Raw genomic sequence first — 22,789 nt, forward strand, 5'->3', positions numbered from 1 at the left:
TCGCTTGACTGCAAGTATACAGCTGGGTGTGTCTGTGTTATCCAATTTAACTTCTGCTTTTGCACTCCCTGTTCTGACAGTTCTAACTCTGTCTGTTTTTCCCATCTCTTGACTTTTTCTCCTAGGTCTGCCCATTTTACATTTTTTCCTTAGTTAAGCTTACATGTGGTAATCAATTAGATTTATAAAGTGCAAAGAACTCCTGGGGTAATGAACAGCTAACTACACTGTTCCCTTTTATGTCCCAGTACAGATTACGTAATACTAACCTGTTTGCATGGTTTCTAAACAACTCTTGCTCATATTCTTTATCAGGTCCTGGTGTGCTACAATAATACAGAGTACAGTGCAACAAATGTTGTTTATCAATGTCAAGGGAGGGGAACTTGCTGATGGCTACATTCATCAGCTCTTCGATTACTGCCCCTGGACCAGTCGTAACCAAGTCCTGGCTGTACCAATAAAATGTTTCACCCTCTGATCGCACTGCAAAAGTATCAATTTGTCGCTGTGCTTCCATACCCTGCATAGTTGGAACTACTGCTATGCCAAATAGCTGCATGAGGTCTCGGCCCAAGAGGTTTACTGGGCATTTTGCAGAAATGACAGTTTTGCTTTTCTGGGTTAATCCTGAAACAGGATCAGTTATTACAATGTTATGGGAGAGGGGCTCCCAATACAGCTGTCCATTAGCTGCTTTCACTAATATGTAATCAGGTGACTCTGAGTTCTCTGGCAGTTTGGAGGGACGTACCAGGGTCCGTGATGCCCCTGAGTCACACAAAAATGTGACTTCCATCCCTTCTACCAGGAGTGTGACTTCTGGTTTTGTGTCTGCTAAATAGAGCTCCAAGCTCAATAAAACTAAGTCTAAAATTTCATTTTCTTCACTATCCGTGACTTCGTGTACTTCCTCTATTTCTTCTGTCACATCCTCTACTCCCTCTATCACATTCTCATTTGTCCTTTCTCCACTATCCCCTTCTAGTGATTCCTGACTACCATATGGTCAGTCCTCACCCTCCTTATCTTCCATAGTTGCCTTCTTGTTTTTCTTGCAATCCCTTGCCAAGTGTCCCTTTTTACCGCATTTAAAGCACTCCCCCCTTTTCTTTCACCCTTCAAAGTCCTCTGATCGTTGATCAGATTGTTTGTTTCCCTGGGCATTTTTCTTGCCCTTTTTCCTGGACTGTACTACATATACTTCTGCTCCATCTTCTACAGAAAATACTTGGGCTTTCTTTTTCTTTTTGCTATGAAAATGCCTCTCGGCATGTCTAGCATATTCAAGTAGTGACTGTAGTCTACTTGTACAATGATCTACCATGTGCTTTGTAATAAAGCTGCTTATGGGTGCAATACTGCCTTTTAAAAATGCATTCTTTAACTGCTGTTCATACGGGGAATCATGTGTTTGATCTTAAGGTACTTGCATTCCGCAATGGTTATTAAAATGCTCTAATAATCTAGCATAATATCTGTCAACAGTTTCACCTTCTTGTTGGATGCATTAATTAATGCAAGTCCAGTCTGCCCTAGGCTTCCATTTCTCAGAGATTCGGTCTATAAGACCTTTCACTCTGTTGTCTAGCTCTGCTCTACTATGTGGGAGGGGTTTGTGTTCTACTTTACGGGGATTTCAGTTGCCACTGATCATGTGCCAATCTGGTCCCACGATTTGTCTGACTACTTTTTCTACTTCTCCATTTAAGTTATAACTTAACCTCATGCCTTGTAGGTCTTCTAAACATTTTCTAAAATTAACTTTTGGATGGGTAATTCCCTCAGTGGCTTTCCGGATATCTTCCGGTGTCCATGGTCTGTACACTAAGAGTGTTGGGTCCTGTCCTTCTTGTCCTGCCTGAGGATTATGTACTTCTATAAGTGGGCATATTTCTTCTTCACTCATATATCACAAACTTCTACCCATTTGATATAACTCAATGTCCCCTTTTGAGTTTCCTGCCCGTGTTCGAGACCTGGTCTCGATGGGATCTCTAACAAACGGTGTTGCTTTTGTAGGGATAGCAGGATATTGTGGGGGTGGACCAGCTTGTCTGCTCACTTCATATTCTGGTAAGGGAAGCGGAGGGGGTGGAGGGGCCGATGCTATTTCTAAGTTATTATCCTCTTTTTCTAAAAACATTGCTTTTGAATTATTACTCTTTTGTTCCCTACGGTTTGCTTCCTCAATCCACCTGTGTGCCTGAGGAATTCCTAATTTACGTTGCTTTTTTACCCAACCTCTGGAATTGGTTTTAAGCTGTTTGACAAGTTTAACAAGTGAGGATTTTTCTAATTTGCCATCGAATTCATACTTATTAACCCATTTTGAGTAGTATTTAACATTATCGGCATGCTGTGATTGCATATATTTCGCGTCTTCGGTTAATGGCGGAGTTTGGGATCTTTTTGTGCACTTATTTCCCATTTTGTTCTTACCTTAAAATAGTTACGTAACCCTTCCTATCTTTTACGTGGTACCACGGGATTTGTTATAGTCTCTCCAGAATGACTACCTTACCCATTCTGTTTCCCTGATATATGACAAGACAAGCAATGTTTTTGTCCCTGACAAAACAATGCAAATCTAGTCCCTGATCTAAAACAGAAAAAGGTAAATCTGACCTTACCTGAGCCTTCGTGATTGATCGCCTGGTTTGAGGTAAACCCGCCCTTCAGTCAGAGATCAGAAAGTGGCTGGCCTATTTTGTACGACAATTCAGTCGGAGGTCTTTTCAAATAAGAAGAACCGATGTGGTTTCTTCCCTGTACGGTTTCACGTCACCTGGCCTATCTGATCCGGGCGAAGTGGAGGTTTCCGGCTCGAAGGACCAATTTGTCAAAGGAAAAAACTTCAAAGACCAATACACGTAAGGTTCAGGTTAAGGCACTTTAATTCTTGCGGCAAAGAGACAAAAACATGCATGCAAAAATACAGAATTTGTCTAGTCTGTAACAGGAAATTAAGCTATTCTTATACTGTTTTACAAGACATTGCCTTCTGAAGCTGATGTAATCAAATACAAGCCTACAATATTGTTTTTCACAGCAGATGTTGTTCAATATTTTCTGCTGATATTACATTTCTAGATTTGTGAGAAAATTTTCTTGAAAGATAACATGGCCTCGAAGACCACTAGCTAGTTATAATTATTTCTACCGTGCTGTGTTACATTTCAAGTTACTCTGCTTATTCAAGCACAAAGCAAACACAGATTATAGTTCATATTCTTCAAGCAGTCTTTGTTCTACTTATCTATTCTTCCTGCAGCTGTGTAAGTTCTCATAGCACAGACAGGGCTAATTGTCTAAGTTTAATAACATTATAGAAAGCAGTATTGTTCTATTCATTATTTTCCTGACCTAGCAGAAAATCATCTGCTTCTCAGTAAATTTCCTAAAACATAAACAAGATTTTAGTTGTGCTGACAAAATACAAGGTCAGAAAGCATTTGCAGTTTATATGGATTTATGCAGTATGAAATAGAATAAATGTGTTAACCCTTTTGGGCCTTCTAAAAGCACTAATACACACATTAATACACATTTTTCTAACAATCTCCAATAGGCAATGCCCATGAACACTGATATTAAAGTTCCTTTCCAAGGATATTTTTGATGCTTCAGTTTTCCTATATAAAGGATATGTCTTTTTCAGAATAATCAAGAACAAATGTCATTCTGAAACAACTGAAAATGTTTTAACCACTTACAATTGCATTTACAGGTGTGTGCTACTTGAGGTATGCAGTTGTAATTCCTTCCCAAGAAAGGTGGAGAGATTTGATAAGGTTGTTTTCTTGAAGTCAAGCTGTAGCCATATCTGAGTTTGTTAAAGAAATAGCTTAGGAAAGACAGCAGTGGTGACAAAAAAAAATCCCATTGGAATATCCCTCTTTTGATTTTTATACCTAGGAGAGTAATTTTCTTGAGTCAGTTCTATTGTCATATAATTTATCAATGTATGGTGTTTTCCATATATCTGTGCACAGTTTAAAATCCATGAATCTGGAATCCTATCAGATGTTTTATGTGATCTATCCATGCCACACCCAAACTCTGCCTGTTTTATAACTTTCTTATGACGTTGTTTAGTAATAGATGATCCTTAGATGCATATGACTTCTTGTATTGTTTTTCTGTTCTAGTGCTATAATTGTGGCATTAAAATCTACTGCCAATCATTAGCAGACCAGAGTTCCGCTGTGGCGACCCCTAACCAGGAAAAGCTGAGAGACCAACAACGACAACAACATGGGTATGACAGCAAATCTTTGTCTGCTGCAGTTCTGGAATTGAAATGTATATGTTGCCACAAGTAATGTGTTGGCCAATAGTTTTTAGGAAGGCTTGTTCATTTTTAATAAGGAATATATGATCTTCCTGTTCTTAACAAGGCTGGTGCCAGTTCAGGATATGCCTATAATTAATTTTTACTCAAGACTAAATCATTGAACAAAGATGTTAAAAACTTTGCCCAGAAACTGGGTATAGTTTCTGGACTTGGGGTTAAGAGTTAGAAGATGTTCTTAATGTTGTCACCCTTTTGCCATGTGTTATTTCATTCAATTTCATATTGTCTGCATTACCTTTTCTTACTCTTTCTTTTACTTGTTTTATCAATCTAGTATCTTTATAATGTTTGAAAGAATCTTTGCAGAAACTTCTCCAGAATGTATTGATTTTCTTCTGTTTTCATAAGTGTTACCACTGGTATTATTTTCTTTCTTAGTTCCACATTTTTTTCATTAAAAAATGTTATATTTTGTACATTTCCATTCTATTTCTCTGCATATGTTCTGTTTGTATGCTTGTGCTGATATTTTAGTTTATTATTAGAGATAGGACAACATCAGCCCTAATCTTGTTTAATGTGTGCTGCTGTTACCATATCTATCTTTCTAAGAGTTTTTGATAATCTATTTCTTTTTTTATATTAATCAAGTACTAATACCCCCTGTTGTTGTTGTCTTATATTGTTTTGTATTTTTGTTAACATTTTTGTTCTCTACTAATATGTTTATTCATTTTAGACATGATTAATCAACATTAGAGCATACTATGGATCAAATATAATTAGCACATTATATGCAGAATTGTTTCACAATAAGAATACACACACACACACACACACACACACACACACACACACACACACACACACACACACACACACCTTCAAATATTAATGTTTGGGACTCCCTACTCACTTCCACGTGCTCTACCCTTACCTACCTCCAACAAGCAATACTTATAAATTTCTTCCCATCACTATCAAACGTTGTTCACTTAACATTAACCAACAGACTCAACTTGTTTCCCCATAATGAATACTACTTTTTACCATTAGCCTAATATCTAAGACAAAACCACTGAAACACTTCAAAACTACTTAAGAGTGGAGCGACTGAAACATCTCTAACATCTCACCTTTAATGACTTAATTCACCTTACCCTTCCAAGCATTACATTTTTATTTATTTTATTTGATATCTGTTTGCCGGGATAGTCCAACTAGGATAAATCCCATTTTCTGTGGAGGCCTAGAGAGAAAAGCTCCACATTGACATAATATGGTTACTGTTAAATAAAGTTATTACAAATCATACTACAGAAGAATGACATATTAAATAAGTAAAAAATTCAGCTTCATCTCATACAGTGTGAAACTATACATACACACTGCAAATATTTGTGCAGCTATAACAATTTAAATAAAAAGAATATTGTCAGTAGATAAAGTATCCACGTGATTTGGATCTGATATGAATACTATAGCATAGACAAAAACACTTTTGATCTTTATTTAAGGAATAGATTTTATTAATTCCTTCTCCCTGAATATAGTCAAAGTATGCTGGTAGTGGAGTGAGGGACTAGTTCAGCCTGGGGTAGTGCAGAAAAAGAGCTAGATTTTATTTAGGTAGCATTTTAATAGTAGTTTGAATTTGATTTGCAGATGGATAGTAGACTTTGAGTCAAAGGATTTGTGGGGTTTATATATGTTGAGAAGATAGTACTTATTAGATCAAAGTAGTCTTTTATGGTGATAAGAATGGAGATTAGGAGTGACAGCAGGGTAGTCATCAGCTTTGTGAATAATATTCTGTGTGGAGATAAGTTGTATGTAATCTAAGTAATGAAGTATTTTGAGCAAATTTAAAAGCCTTAAGGGCAATACAGTGATGGCTGCGGTATTGTTTGTTGGTTGCAAATTGTGCAGCCTTATTATAGCATGCTTCTGGCTTATTTTTAACTGTAGCCTGAAGACTGGATATGATGGCTGCACCATATAGGAGAGGTGAGAGAAGGTATGTAGTAGCAAGAGTGGTTTTGGTGGTGTTAAGGAAATTTTTATGCCCACAGAGCATTTCTAATTTTTGGTTAGACTTTTTTATATTATTTTGAGCATGCGGGTGCATTTTAAAGTTATTATCTATAATCAAAGCAAGAAGTATTGTGTAGGAGATTACTTCAATTTCAATTTTGTTTAGTGAAAAAAAATTGAAATTTACTTTATCAGCTGTGTGTAGTTTTGGGAAAAATAGCAGTACCTTTGTCTTTTTTAGAGTTGAATAGTAGCTAGGCATTATGGATCCACATCTAAACAGAGGAAAAAGCTTCTTGCATGATAAGGAGGAAGTTGAGTCAAGTTTTAAGATGAACATTTCAGAATAACATCATCAGCATGTTGTATATGAGATGCTGGATCTGTGGAGGTATAGAGGTCACTGATAGATATTAAAGAAGAGGAGACCAAGAACAGAGCCTTGGGGTACATCAGTGAAGACTTGCAGGTATGGAGAGAGAGTATTCTGCCAGTCTGAAATCTGTCAGTTAACTGGCTACTGAACCACAATAAAGAAGAAGGGGATAGTCCAATATGAGACTGTTTATACAGAAGATTATGGTAAGAAACTGTATCAAAAGCTTGTGACAGATCAAGGAATAAGGAGGAAACACATTTTCCCAAGTCCCTGTATTTGTTTATGGTGTCAGTGAATGACAGTAGGGCAGTAGTTGCCCTGTGTGTTGGGTGGTAGCCATGTTGGGTGGAAGTTAAGAACTTCTTGTAGAAGATAGTGGAGGAGTTGCTTATACAGTAACAGTACTTTGAACACATCTAGAGCCTGTTTACTGCATTTCCTGTGTTGCACTTAATTTAAAACTGTTTTTTTCTCTAAAAACTGCATTTTACCTGATTTTGGCCTAGCACTCAAGTGTGGGGTCATTTATTGCACTGTTGTAATTATTTTGCTGCTTGTGTATCTCTGCTACCTTTAAACTACAAAAAAAAAAAAAAAAAAAAAATCTTGCTTTTTTCCCACTTTCTGAAAGTTAAGAAAGTTCAGTTACAGATTTGCTGTTCTGAACTATTTGGAAGTTTCTAGAAGGCCAGTGCTTGCTTGGGCTAAAGGGAAGTCTCTGTGTTCACCAGTGGGAGTGGTTAACACTGAACAGCCTGCCTGTCCCTGGAGGAGTGGTTACTACCTAGAAGCTGTAGTTTTATTGGCCATTTTGGGTCAATTCTAAACTCCTTGAGCTCTCTCTCTTAAAACCCTACAACTCTCCTTTTTGCGAGGTTTTGCGCACTGAGCAGCGTCGGGCAGTGCCGCCTAAACAGGTTTAAACTATTCCAGGTTCCACAAAGTCTGCTCTTCACTTTTTCCCTTAGAACTGCTCAAATTCCCAAAGTAATCACTCTATTTTCTTTCTAAAGCCCTGCACTTGCTCAGCTCTTATAAGGAAACAGTAACTAACTAAAGCACTACACCCTCCTTGACTTCTCATAAGTATTAGACTCCCAATTAGTCCTTCCTGATCAAGTGAAAAATCAGTTCCCTTCCCTAATCTGATCAGTAAAAAAAACAGTTCCCTATACTAATCTGGTATGTCCAAGGGTCAGTTTCAAGGTTACTCTCCAGTCCAGCTGGTGAATCTGGGAATTTTGAGGCAATGTTACAATTGCCTTATGTACACAGACAACCCTCTCCTCCTTCCAACAAACTCTAATACATGTGAGAGATGCAGTTACACAGCCAAACTGGAGGCAGAGCTCTCTCAACCCAAGATTGGCACAATCAGTCAGGAGGAAAAGGTAACCACCCACACAAATCCAGTCTCACACAGACCTATTGCATCTGCATACCCAACACATGAACACACAAAAACATACTTGGAAGCTCTAAATAAAAATCTGCCTAAACAGCAAAGACCTCCTAAGCAGATATCCAAGCAACAGCCACCCCTCAACAAAACCCACAAATCACATATCTCACAAAATCAGTGTGCCTCACAGTCACAGCCCTTAAGGCCAAACAACACACCAAATTACACTTGTTATAGGGGACTCTATTGTCCGGCACACTGGCGTCCCGCTCACCAGACTGAACAAGGAGAAGGTCACTGTAAGCTGCCTGTCAGGTGCCAGGATCTGCCACATAACGCAAGCACTCAGGTCACTCCAAAGCAAGTACAAGTATGGCTCCATCATTGTCCATGCTGGTGTGAATGACCTGAGACGTACCTCCCTGGACTACATGAAAAGAGACATAGAGGAGCTCTCTGACCATGTAGCCCAGGCAGGTATGACCCTGACCTTGAGTAGCATCTTGCCCTCACCAAGAATGATGCCACAGTATAAAGACAAAATGATCAGTTTCAACAATTGGCTAAAGTATTGGTGTCATTCAAAGGGGATCCAGTGTCTGTCAGCCTGGGATGACATGCTCGACAAGCCACGTTGCTTCACTAGGGACGGCTTGCACCTGTCACCCTTAGGCTTTCGTATACTGGCCAAGGCTCTTGGCACCCCAATAGTGCCTTTTTAGGCAAGGCTCAAAGGACAAACCCACCTCCATAGACAACCCAAGGATAAAAAAACTAAAGGTAATGCTACTCAATGCCAGAAGTCTAAACCTCAAGATGCACGCACTCAAGGCTCTCCTCAGTATGGAGAAAATTGATGTCTGTGCAGTAACAGAAACCTGGTTCAAGGCTCCTGAGAGCACCCCAGCACTACCAGGTTATAACTCATACCATGCGTTTCGGCCCCAAAACTCGGACCAAAGCACAAAAGGAGGGGGGGTATCTATATTCATTAAAGGTACCTACACCTCCAGGTTAGTGGCATTGCACGAAGCATCGGAAACCATCCATGTGCAATTAACAGCGAGCAAAACTGCCTTTCAGTTTTTAGCCTGCTACAGAACACCCTCCCTATTACAGGAACCCCACTTGGCATTCCTGAGAACACTGGAGAATATGAAGCTCTCTCCAAACACTATGTTATTGGGTGACTTCAACTACCCAAACATTGACTGGGAAAACTACTCAAGCCCAAACACCCTTGCCCAATGGTTCTTTGAATTTATAAACTCTAACACAATGGAACAACTGGTCACCACTCCCACAAGAGGGAACAACATATTGGACCTGGTCATCACCAACATGGGGACTCTATGTTCCACACCAGAGGTAAACCCCTCATTGGTAAGATCAGACCATAAACAAATTTCGCTGGACATCCATATCCCGTCCCCACCCCCCCAGCCAAGGAAATCACTGTAAAGAATTACTCAAAAGCCAGCTTTGCACTTCTCAAGACTGAGGTGGAATCCTTTAAAGCCCCTGGGCCAGAGGATAATACAGCCCAATCTGCAGAATCCTTTACAAATGCATTCTATGAGCACCTGCAGGAATGCATGGATCGTGCTATCCCAAATAAAACCAAGACTCACTCCTCCAAAAACAGGAGACCGGTCTGGTGGACCCCGGCCATAAATAAGCTATACAACAGAAGGAGGAAGCTACTACATGACAGAACAAAATCCCAAAAAGGGAAGGCATCTCTGATCAGTATTAGCAAGAAACTTTGATCCTACATAAAATTATCAAAGGCCAGTTTCGAAAGAAAAATTGCCCTAGACACTAAAGATAATCACAAGGCCTTCTTTAGTTATGTCAGGAACATGGCGGAACCTCCCAGATATGCTCTGAAATTTTGCATAACGGCACAAAATATACCAAACCTACAGACATAGCTAACATCCTGGCAGACAGATTTAGTGCAAACTTCTCCCCCCCCCCAAAGGAGCAAATGCCTATCCCATCTGAATGTAACCTCCCTGACATCACATATGCACAGGTGAAAGCTGCCCTCTCCAAAGCAAAAAACAGAGCATCTATGGGACCAGACGGTGTCCCAGGCTGTGTCTTACACGAGCTCCAAGAAGAACTGAACCCTCACATTAAGTCACTGTTCAAACTTAGCCTTACTACAGGATATGTACCCAAAGAATGGCGTACAGCTACAGTGGTCCCACTCCACAAAGGTGGTGCCACAACGGACCCCGGAAACTATCGCCCCATAAGCCTGACTAGTCTGGTCTGTAAAGCTATGGAGCATATTATAATCCAACTCATAAACAAAGACATTGGGAGCCTCCAGACACTGGACCCTACCCAATTCAGCTTTGTTAAGGGCAGATTTGCCTCTTAAACCTAGTTGATTTCTTTGAAACAGTTACCAAAGCCATAGATGAGGGCAAGGTAGTCCACACAGCCTACCTTGACCTCGCAAAAGCCTTCAACACAATACCCCACTCGGGCATCATAAATAAGCTTACCAGCTTAAATATCAACCCCTATATCACAAGATGGGTTGAAAACTGGCTCAGAGATAGAACCCACATTGTCAGAATCGCAGGTGCCATGTCCGAATCCAAACCAGTTACAAGTGGTATCCCACAGGGCTCAGTTCTGGGACCTCTCTTGTTTGGTATATACTTCTCTGAGGTTCAGCAAACACAGGGGGATTATGGCTGACAAAGTCCGCAGATAACTGCAAACTGGAGGCCATAATCGAATCTCCAGCTGACACAAGCATCCTCCAAAAGGGTCTCACAGAGACGGATGCTTGGTGGCAGTGCCACGGCCTCAAGCTAAATGCTAAAAAGTGCATAGTCATCCCCTTTGGGAAAAACAAGGTGCCCACAAATTACCACATAGGTGGTAATCCATTAAGTACGGAAGAAATAATTAGAGATTTGGGGACCAACGTAGATAGTAATCTCTCCTTTGATACTCACGTTGCCAAAGTGGTTAGAAAGACCTTCTATATAGCCCACCTTATCACAAAAGTGTTCACATCTAGATCAAGAGAGGTCATTGTGCCCCTCTACTCGTCACTCATCAGGCCCATAATTGAATACAATGCCCCTTTTGGGATGTACCTTACCCAACACCTGCAGCAACTGGAGAGACCCCAAAAGTACCTCACCAAGAGGATCATGGGCTACAAACAGATGTCCTATGCAGCTCAACTAAAGAAACTCCAGCTCTACTCAGTTGCTTACCACCTACTCAGAGGCGATCTATGCCTGATGTACAAAGCCATGTCAAACCCAGAATTAATGGACATGCTCCACCTCAAAAAATCCAAGTCCCTTAGAGCTACACGCTCCAGGGACCTAAACCTCAGCACAAAATTAAATAGGACATGTTGGAGGGACAGATTCATTTCCCAGAGGCTCCTCTCACTCTGGAATAGAATCCCAATTCATGTTAGACATAGCCCCTCGCTGACCCTCTTCAAGCGAAATTTGGACGCGTGGATGGGATATCGCAAATTCACCCCTGGGATCTCTCCTGTGTCCCTGCTAGACAGAGGCACAATAAACTAATCTTAAAAGGGTACCTTCGGTGACCTACTTTACAGAGGCACAGTAGGCTAATCTAATAGGGAGGCGGAAGCCAAATACACTCTGGCTAGGCTTATAAATGCCCTAGGGCAGATAGCCTAGTATCTACCTATGAACCTATGAACCTATGAATACTTTCAAGAATTTTTTAGACTTTTAATAATATTTCAGTAGGCCAAAAATTAGAGATATCAGCCAAGGTGCCACCTTTATGAAGTGGGATAATATAGGACTTTTTCCATAGTAAGGTTACATAGGATTCAGATATTATTCTGTTGATAAGGATGGAGACTGGGTATGCTATGGCATCGGCACCTAGCTTTAGGTATTGAGGTGGGAGTTTGTCAGCTACAGTGGAGTAAGGTTTGAGATTAAGCAGAAGTTATTTTTATTATTAATGTAGAGACAGGTGCTAAGCAAAAGTTTTGAGTATTGGATATAGATGGCAAACGAGGTTCAGGTGGAGATGCTGGAAAGATTTAAAGGAAGTGGGAGTATGTATGGTGTATTGAGAATATTGGGTTTGGTTAAACCTTTTGTTTGCTGAATTACTAGGACTGGGCATTACTGAATTGGTGGTAAAACAATGGATGGGGTGAAGAGATTATGCTTTCTATGAAGCAGGTAGTGAATAAGGCTTCAGTTCCTATTGGAGAGCTGTTATGAGAAGGGCTGGTTTCCTTGTTTGAGCCCAAATGTAACAGGTTATGTATCGATGTCCAAAATTTGTAGGGGTCATTTTTGTTTGAAGTTGCAGATAGCTATAATATTGTTTTTTTATCTATGTTAACTTGTTTTTTACTCAGATTGCACAATGTTCTATGAAGCTGCAGGTTACTGTTTTTTTAAGCTATTCTTTGCAAGCTTTGTCTCAGTTAGATTTTTTAGCTTTTGTATGGGTAGTAAGGCATAGTCAAACCGGTAATATTGAAGCAACCACACTGGCCCCTTTTTTTAGTAAGCCATGGTGCATGGTTAAATTTCACTCTTTTTTATTTATGGATTAGGAAATGACTATTTAAAGTATTAAAAGTACTGACTGCCTTGGTGAGTGGAAGAGTTTTTAGGACATACAAATTAACATCTTTCAAAGTATTGATGAAGGAGTCTATATTGAATTTATAAAGGTTTCAGGTTGTTTTAATTTGGTGAGTGTTAGGTAGGTGGGTGGAAGGTGGCCGCTAACTGAGTTTGGATATGTTCAAGTGGTTGAAAATTTGCTATTGTCAGAGACTAGTATTCAGTCTAGAATTGCATCTTTACTCTTCGTATTATTAAATCTAGTATGTGTTTTCATAATTTGTGTGTAACCACAAAGGTTTATACTAACTGAGGGAAAGACAAATAATAAGATTTTGCTAGTCAGTATTTATATCTCCTAGTATGTTTTTTTCATAAGGTATACAATTAGTTATCCAGAAGAAGATTTCTTCAAAAGTTGTTATATTGTTTCCAGGTAGAATATAGATTGCAATAAAGCATAGCTGTTTTATTGTTGTGCTTTAACAATGTTACTAGTATTGCAGCATTTTGGAATTCTGGGATGCTATGGGAATAAGGAGAGATTGTATGAACTTGGATAATTTAAAGGTAAAATGTCCACAAAACACCCACACAATGCACAGTTCCAGTACAATAAAGGCTGTCTCAGTGTTCGAGGACCAGGATGGTCCTAAATTAGTCCCAGGAATCCGATAAAAGGTAAAAAAGTGTTTTATTACACTGAAAAAACATACACAAAATAAAATATTTTAAAAAACAAAGATTGAGCGCTTTCGTCTCCCTCCAGAGACTTCTTCAGAATCTACCACCATTTTCAGATGGTCCTCATTAAATACATAATGCTCCAAAATCTTATATAGCTGGATTAAAGGAAGTGAGAATACCTAGCCTAGATTTGACACTTAGGGCTAGAAGGTATAACAGTTGCTACTCAAAAGGGTTAGTTTACCTGGTATTTTGTCAAGCATGCTGGAGCTACTATATAGGGAAAACTGAGCGCCATCTCAGATCTAGAATTTATGAACATATCAGGGACATTAGCAAGCACAATGAGAATAATTCTCTATATAGGCATGCTTTGACTTGTAATATGGCTGACTACAAATTTTGGATTATAGAGGAGGTCGCTCACCCAGATAGGGGTGGTGACTGGGAGACCCTTTTAGAGTATAGGGAAATGATTTGGCAGTTGATGCTCGTTGCATATTGTGGTAAGGGCCTTAATGACCACATTTCTATCACTCCAGCACTAAAATTGTTAGCTGCAGACCCAAAGATTAAAAACAAAGTGAAAACAAGATGATATTACTACAATGTACCCCCCCCCTCTTTTAATTAAGATTTTTAAATTAAGTATTTTTAGACCTTTGGTATTCTATTCTATATTTTATTTTTTATATATTATATAATATATTTATTATATATTTTTTATATATTATATTTATTATATATTTATTTATTACATTATATTTTACAATAAAATATTCATGTATTTATTCCATTTATTATGCATTTTATATATCTATGCATTTCTACGTATTTATTTATAATATTTATTTCTTCAACCACTCTGTATTGGACTGAATTTTTGTATAATAAGATATATTTTTACATACATATACTTATATTTACATTAAATACATTTTTTATAGTGTATACTATATATCTCGAGTATGCCTTGGGTTAGTTTTTATTTTATTCCATTTTACTTTATTTCAATGTACTGCTGTTTGGCATAGTGTGCCTTGATGTTGTATATGTTAGCCCTTTTTCAAATGCCAGCCCTTTAATGTTTAATTTGGTTAATTAGTTAATTAAGGAAGATACTGCTAGCCAATGATTTTGGAGCATTATGTATTTAATGAGGACCATCTGAAAATGGTGGTAGGTTCTGAAGAAGTCTCCGGAGGGAGATGAAAGTGCTCAATCTTTGTTTTTTAAAATATTCTATTTTGTGTATGTTTTTTCAGTGTAATAAAACACTTTTTTACCTTTTATCGGATTTCTGGGACTAATTTAGAACCATCCTGGTCCTCGAACACTGAGACAGCCTTTATTGTACCGGAACCACACATTGTGTGGGTGTTTTGTGGTCATTTCACATTTTGGTTACCAGTTGAATAATTTAAAGGTACCCCTTCTGCTTTCTTGTGGGGCCTATCACCTGTGATAATACTGTAGCCTGGAGGGAATAGTTCAGAGTCTTTAATTTAAGGCTTAAGCCAGGTTTCGGTGATGGAGAGAAATACTGTAACATCCAGACATGTAGCTCTGTAATTTTGGTACAGATTTTACTGTAGTTGATAGTGACAATATTCAAATTTTTTAGAAGGCAAGTGGAAGAATGATGGTGTGAGGAATTTGATGTGCTAGTTTTATTAGTATGGATAGGTGGCTGTTTAATGATAGGATGGTACAGCTGGGAAGATGTGTAGTTTGAGGTGCTAGATGGAGCTTTACTTAATTCACAATTTTGGTGAGTTTGTGGGGCCTGGATTGGGGTGGACATCACCACATTGCGGGATTTTTGAGAGGTAGTGTATGGATTTAGAGGGTGCCTGTATGAATTTGATTTTTTGAGTAGAGTGGTGGTAGTGAATTATTTTGTGCTTAAAATAAAGAAAATGAAAGAGATTAAAAAGGCAGGGAGCTATGCTACTTCTGATTTAGTAGTGTGCTGAGTAAACTGCAGTAGGCAGTTGTGCTGAGGTGAAACTATACCATGATAGCTTGTTTGATATGATGCTAGTAGCAGCAGAAAGAGATGAAGTTTGGAAGAATTTAAAATTTGGTGGTTATAGAGAAGAGGAAATTGTGAAGTATATATAGTGTGTAATGTGAAATGAAGGGGAAACAAAGGCCTAGAGAAGTAAGGGGAAAGATTTATGTAATAATGCAAAAGAAAATTGAGCATCATCAGTGATATCTGAAATTAGTCAGAGGCAAAAGGAGCAGAATTTAACTAAGGACAGTATTAATGAAATGCAGGTGCATATAATGGTATGAAGAGCATATGAGTCAGCTGTAATTTGTGTCGTTAGGAGTAGAACGAGCATGTGAGTGGTTATTTGAGAGATGGTTACATTGCTGCAAGTGGCAGGAGCTAGGGAGTCTTGTGATAGATTGGAATTTGGATAAGGAGGGGTAGGCCCAGAACAAGAGAAGTGATGTCAGGGGTGGGTGGGAATGGGGTAGGGTAAGAAGAGAAGTTAAGCTGAGTGGGGTCATGCTGATTCCTGAAGAAAAACAGTCAGGCATATGAAAAGATAAGTAAAAATGTCTTAATAGACTAAGACACAACAAAAGCAATGGCAGTGATTAAAAACAGCAGAAAGTTGGAAGTATTAGCAAGAAAAATAGGGAAGATTGTATCAGTGGGAGATAGAAAAGGACAGTGTATCAAATAGCAGTATGAGGGTGATAAAGGAGAGATAACTGACCAGATCAAATGGGGTAAAGTAGACAAAGAGTTAGGATTCGGATATCCAATTTCCTCTAGCCTAGTCAACTGCCATGTCTTGAAACTTCTTTGACTTCCACACAACCCCATTCCTTTCTTCCCACCACCCATATTTTCCATCCTTGGTCATTGAAACAGACTCTTTTTATCCACTCGTTTAATTCTGCCCTGTTCAAACTCATTGCCTCTGGGTATTTCAACACTTTCAATATCTTTCTCTTTACAATGCTCCCAAGCATGAGCAGCCTAAGCCCGTTTTGTATTTTATATTAATCACATCCTGCTTGACTCCAAAGAGTAACTCACCACACTCTTCACATAAACTTGTTTCCAACATAGCTGTGCGTCTTTCTATAACCCCCTAACCATGTCATATATTTTATCTATATTTGTTTTATGGGGTAGAGCACTGATATCCATGGACCTTTTTCAGACTCAGCCCAGAGGTGTCTGGTTAAGTGACTTGTTCAAAGTCACATAATTAGGCAATGAAAGCTGAGGGAATCAAACCTTTCACCACATGAAGCAGCTTGTTAACAGACCCTTAATCCTCTAAGACAATTTTCAGACAAATTGGTTCACAATATATGTTTAAAATCAACTTAAATCTTCCACATTTTGAAAAAAAATGTTGCCTACCCTTCTTTACAGATATGACTTGGAGATCTGTACCATCCATGCAGCACTTTTTGTGTAGCTCATACCTATGACATACCTCATTTTTAATATTTCATAATACCCATTAACTCTCCCAATCTTCAATTAATTTCCATTTTCCCTTATCCAACTTTTTCTCAATCCACCAATGCACCGTTCAGACTTTTCTCCAGGATTTCTATATATTCTACCTATTAGTCTATGTTTCTCATCTGTAAACATTTCGTGATTCAGTTTCATCTTTTCTCCTCACTTTGTGTCATCCTATATTCGAACATCCCCCACTCTTTCTTTATCACATTATAAAATATCCAGTCACCTCCCTTTATCTGCCCTCTCCTTACCACCTGCTCAAAATCCAGTCACTTTTCATTCGGCAATTTTGCAAACAAATCATCAAAGTATAACAAATCATTTTCTTCCAAAATTCTCAAATAGCAATTATAATTTCATCCTAGCCTCATTACTGAGCACTTCTCCAATTCTCCACCTTTAGCCCTTTCGAACTCTACCTATATTCCTACAGTCACTTTCATATCCTTGGCCATTTACATATGTACCTTCTCTACCACTTGTGAAGTACTGGAATCATTATTTGCCTCCCATCTTACCCAACAAATTCCTCATTTTAATTGTTCCATGCCACAGAGTGAAGTTTTATTTTGCTACTGTGTATATTCTAATGTCAGATATCTCCATCACTCCCATCTGTCCACTGCTCTAAATCTTCTCTTATTTTTCACACTTCTCTTACCATTCCAGACAAATCTATTCATGCTTTGGACACATCTTCAATTTTTTTTAACAAATGTAGTATCAAAGGCAAGACTATTTTCCTAATTACCGCGGTGGTACGGCAGTAGCGTTGTTATCTCACAGCAAGAGGTTTTTGGCTGGGCTTGGAAGTGCCTTCTGTGTGGAGTCTGCATATCCTCCCCGTGGTTGGGTAGTGTTCGAAAGACATGTGTGCGTAAATGGGCATGCCTTCATTGAAGGTTGAGCGTTGAGCTGGCACCTTGACGTTTTGTAAAAATCTACTGCCAATCATTAGTGGACCGGAGTTCTGCTGTGGCAACCCCTTACCGGGAAAAGCCGAAAGACAAACAACAACAACCCTAAATCTAGCTGCTAACCCTTCTAGATCACATATCTAGCAGACCCTTATTCATCTGTTTTAGGTGTAACCAGTTATTGTTGTATATTGGTACTACTGTTAAATAAAGTCTAATACCCATGTATTTCTCTCTACCCACAATATGCAGTTTTATAGTTCAATTAACCTTATTCACTTTCTGCAGTAGAATTACCATTGGCATTTGTGGGTGGTATGAGTGTAATGTCTCTTCCCTAGATATTTTCAAAATTCCAGTAATATTTGGCAACAAAACTTCTATAGAATCTAAAATTAACATGTAGTCATCTACAGATAAATGAATACTACTTTATTCACAAATCTCCTTAAGAACTTCAAATAACACATAATTAACCATTTGAGAAACATTTTTCATGACAAAGATAAATATCAAAAGACAGATGAGGCAACCTTGCCTCATACTTATTTTCAGGCACTCTTAACGTAATGCACTCCTTTAACTATAGTTGGTGTAGATGATTTCCTATATAACACCTTTAATCTCCTCAAAAAATCATTCATTTAGTATATTTTATTTTTATTTAACATTTGTTAACCAGGAAAGTCCAAGTTGGAACAAAGCCAATTTTCAGCGGAGGCCCAGGGAGAAATGCTCCAGATGCATGTCTTTGTAATGTGGGAGGAAACTGGAGCACCCGGAGGAAACCCACACGAACGCAGGGAGGACATGCAGACTCCACACAGAAGGCACCCCAGCCGAGAATCGAACCAGAGAACCTCTTGCTGTGAGGAGACAATGCTACCGATCCACCACTGTGCCGTCCAACCATATATACTTGTCACACCATTTCTAACAAGCACTCCAAACTTACAATACTGAAGAATGTCTGAATTTAAAGTAAGAATATACCTGTTTTTTTCTTTCCTTCCCTTTTGCCCATGCATTAAACAGTATTAACAGATTCCTGTGACTCAAAGATATATGCCCCTTTACAAAAACTACCTAATTCCTAAGCAGAATCTCAAATAGTATCTTTTCTAATGTATAAGCCATGACCCTTGGCATCACTTTTGCATCAGTGGAATAAATTATATCAAGCAAAAATTAGCAAGATATTTCTGATCAGCCATCCTTTTAGCCATATCTAATGTTATGGATTCTAACATAGATTAAGTACATACTCAAAATATTATTTATTAAATCCACTATATCTTTAGTAATTTCAATCCATACCGTCCTATAAAATTCAACAAGAAATTTATCAGGGCCACCATTTTATCCCAGTCCATATGCTTTGTCACTGCTACCAGTTTTCTTATCCCCATTTTTATTCATCTCTCCCTACTCTTTACTCTCTCATACAAAATAGCTTCTAATCACTAAACCAGATACCCTTCCTTTCTACCACTTCATAAAGTTCATTATAATATATTCAAAGTATTCCTAATTTTTTGTTCCTCTTTTAATACCTCATTTGCAATTTATCATGCTTTCCCAAGCTTTTAAACTTCTGTCTTGGAGCTTTCAGTCAAATAATTTCAGATCAAAATCAAACTTCCCCCACCACTCAGCACTTCCTCTGTTCAATTCCACCTCCAATTTAATATGCTCCACTATTTTAACATATGCCATCACACTTTTAATTAGCTCTTACTTTCTATCATCACCCTTTTCTACTTATCTTGCAGAAACCACAACAGTAACCTTCCTCCTTCCTTTAATATATCCTCTTCTGATTATTCCTTTTTCCTACTTCTCCTAAAATCTATTGCTCTGTGCAGCTTTAATCCATTCCATTCCCTTATCCCTGCATTTCTTTCCTCACCTACATTTTATAACTACATGATCCACCATCCACACACATTTCACTTGCTATAACCTTCTTCACTTCCCTGAATTCCATCTCCAGACAATTTATGAATGTAGTTTAGTCCATGCACATTTGAAATTCCTTCAGTCATTTGCACAACCTATACATTTGGGATTTCAGGTAATCTGATGTAACACAATGAACTGATTATAATATATTAATAAAGATCAGTATCTTCTTTTGTAGTGTCTTGCATCTAAAGTTAGAAAAATAATTACTGTAAACTAGAAGAAGCCTATTTCCATGAATTTCTGAATTCCTTCCTTTAGTTAAAATGCTAAAAGTTAAAGAAATCAATAACCTTTTTCAAAGAATAAAATCAGAACTGATTAATTAGAAATATTTCCTAAATTAGCATAGCACACCCAGATAGCAAAGTATAAGTTTTGTTCCAGCAGATGGTAAAATGTTTGATATTAACAAGAGAAATGCATGTAGTCATATATGAAACATGTTGCACATATCTACATGGTTTACCATCACAATGTCATGAAACAGTTACGTGAACTTGGAAGGTCAAAAGACAGTCTTACAAGTTGTCATAACTGTGATTTTTAAATACTTGAATCCACAAGAGCAAATGTAAACTAGTATTCACTCTTCTGGATTTGTAATTTTGAATGGAGATTGCACTAAAGTGGGGATCGGGAAATTTACCTTTTCCCTCACTGTAGTATGATCTCAGAGTTTGTATATCTAAGTAGCAGGGGATGTTGGAGGCACAGCCTCCTATATAGGGGCTGAGGGGGCTTGCCTCCCTGCAAAACGTTCGTAGCACATAACATAAATTTGACACACTAATGCTGTATATTGAAGCATTGGGCACTTTAAATACCACTAATTCCTTCCTGGATTTCTATTTCTGACGTCAAGCGGATGAATGTCGAAGGTCAGGAGTGCTGTTGTACTGTAGTGCAAAGATGTCAAATTTGAATTGCATTTCAGCATTTTTGATATTTCATTTCTGATTTATTTCAGTTTGACATAATACATCACATAAATAAACACTTGAACCAGTTTCTACTTTATGATAGTAAACCTGTCTACATATATATATATATATATATATACATATATATATATATACATATATATACACACATATATATATATATATATATATGTATACAATTAGGTTAATTATGTTTAATTAGTTCATAAATGCATCATTAATAATATGTTAGACATGTAGATGTACACATATATTATGCATGACAACATCATTTGACTGCTATATGATTGCAGAATGATGTTTTCAACTTCAAAATAAAGAAAAAAGGAAATGAAAATCATGGGTTTAACTAACTTAGATAACTGGGCATTGATGGAATAATATTTTGTTGTGCGTTATAGTTTCATAGGTTCATAGGTAATTACTAGGCTAATGACATCAGGGGACCTATGCAAACTTAACAGTGCTTCCCAAATGTATCTGACAAGTTTTGATACCTATTCTAAGGGGCATATGTAGACTTGGACATGGGCGGTCAAGGATTTACAGACTGCTTTAGTCTTATAAATATATAGATGTGACTTCAGGATTAAATTTCTGATTCCCCATCAACTGGTCCAAGTTACTTTTGAAATGGAATATGGAAGAACTTTATTTCACATGGACAGAGAGCCTGTTCCACAGAAGGGGTAGCTTCTATTACTCATACCCATCCCCCCAAACTGCCCCATTTATGTTGCAGATGAGGTTTAGGTCCCTTGATAAAGTAATTTTGATGTTATTTGTTTTGGAGAATTGCAACAGATTGGTCAAAGTAGGATCAGAGGATGTTTTGTCGGCCTGGCATAGATCACATCTCAGAATACATGGATAGGCTTTGAGCAGTCTACGGAGGACATATTGTTTATGCACTATATTCTTTTCATGAGGAACCTCTATGGATGCACCAGTTGTTGTATATGCCTGGTCAGGTACATACTGATGGAGTAGGTGGGGGGGGGGGTTCTGAATGACTGGTATGATGAGGGCAGAATACAGTGGAACAATGACATCATTGGACCTAGATGACATACTCTTACTTATAAGTTGCACAGCATAGAATGGTTTCCTTACTCTGTAGATGCATGACGGTCAAATGCTAGTTTACTGTCTGTATGTTTTCCCAAAACCCTGACCAAAGGTTCTACTGTTAGAGGTGTATCGCCAATGTAGTATTTCCAGGTCTTGCTGTCTTTCTACAGGATGTTATTATGCATTTTCTTAGCATTGAGTTTTAGACCATGGTTGTGATACCAGTTATCAGACTGTGTCAGGACATCCTGGAGGGTATTTGTGTCTCTGGGGGATTCTATGACTGTACCTAGTTTACAGTCATCTGCAAACTTGTTGGCCTTGACTTCAGACAATTAAGATGCCAAAAAAAGAAACCCAGAACCATACCTTGAGGGACTTTGCTAACTACTGTTTTTTTAAGTACACTTCCATATTGTAACTTCTTGGGTCCTAATTTTGATTACGCTGCTTATCTAGTGGGTGACATAGGGCTTTTAACCTGATTTCATTTGTTTGTCAACAAAGCCTGAGTGAGGTATTCTGTCAAATGCTTTGGCCAGGTCAAAGTAGGCAGTTTACATCAGTTTGCCTTCATTGATTTCCTTGTTGACCTTCTCAAAGAAGTCTACAAGGATGGGTAGGCATGACTTGCCCTTAACTAATCCATACTGGGTTGGATCCAGTGCCTGAAGCTTTCTAAACTCATTGTTTATAATTTCCATGATAATTCTTTCCCTGGCTTTGTATATGGGACTAGCCAAACTAATGGGTATGTAGTCACCCAGGTCCTTAGATGGTCTACCCTTGTGCAGAGAGATGAGAGTTGCAATCCTCTATTTATTTGGCATGAAGCCTGAATGGATGGTATTAAGGCGTTATTCTGGGATACTATCAGGTCCCTTCAGTGTAGTGTTCTTGGCCTTGAACAGTGCATTGAAGACCTGTTGACCTGTTACCTAATGAGAGTTGGGGAGTTATGGTTCTGGGTATTTCTTG

Source organism: Protopterus annectens, chromosome 4.part0, assembly GCF_019279795.1.
Source record: "Protopterus annectens isolate FY-2018-M chromosome 4.part0, PAN1.0, whole genome shotgun sequence".
Lineage (NCBI taxonomy): Eukaryota > Metazoa > Chordata > Ceratodontiformes > Protopteridae > Protopterus > Protopterus annectens.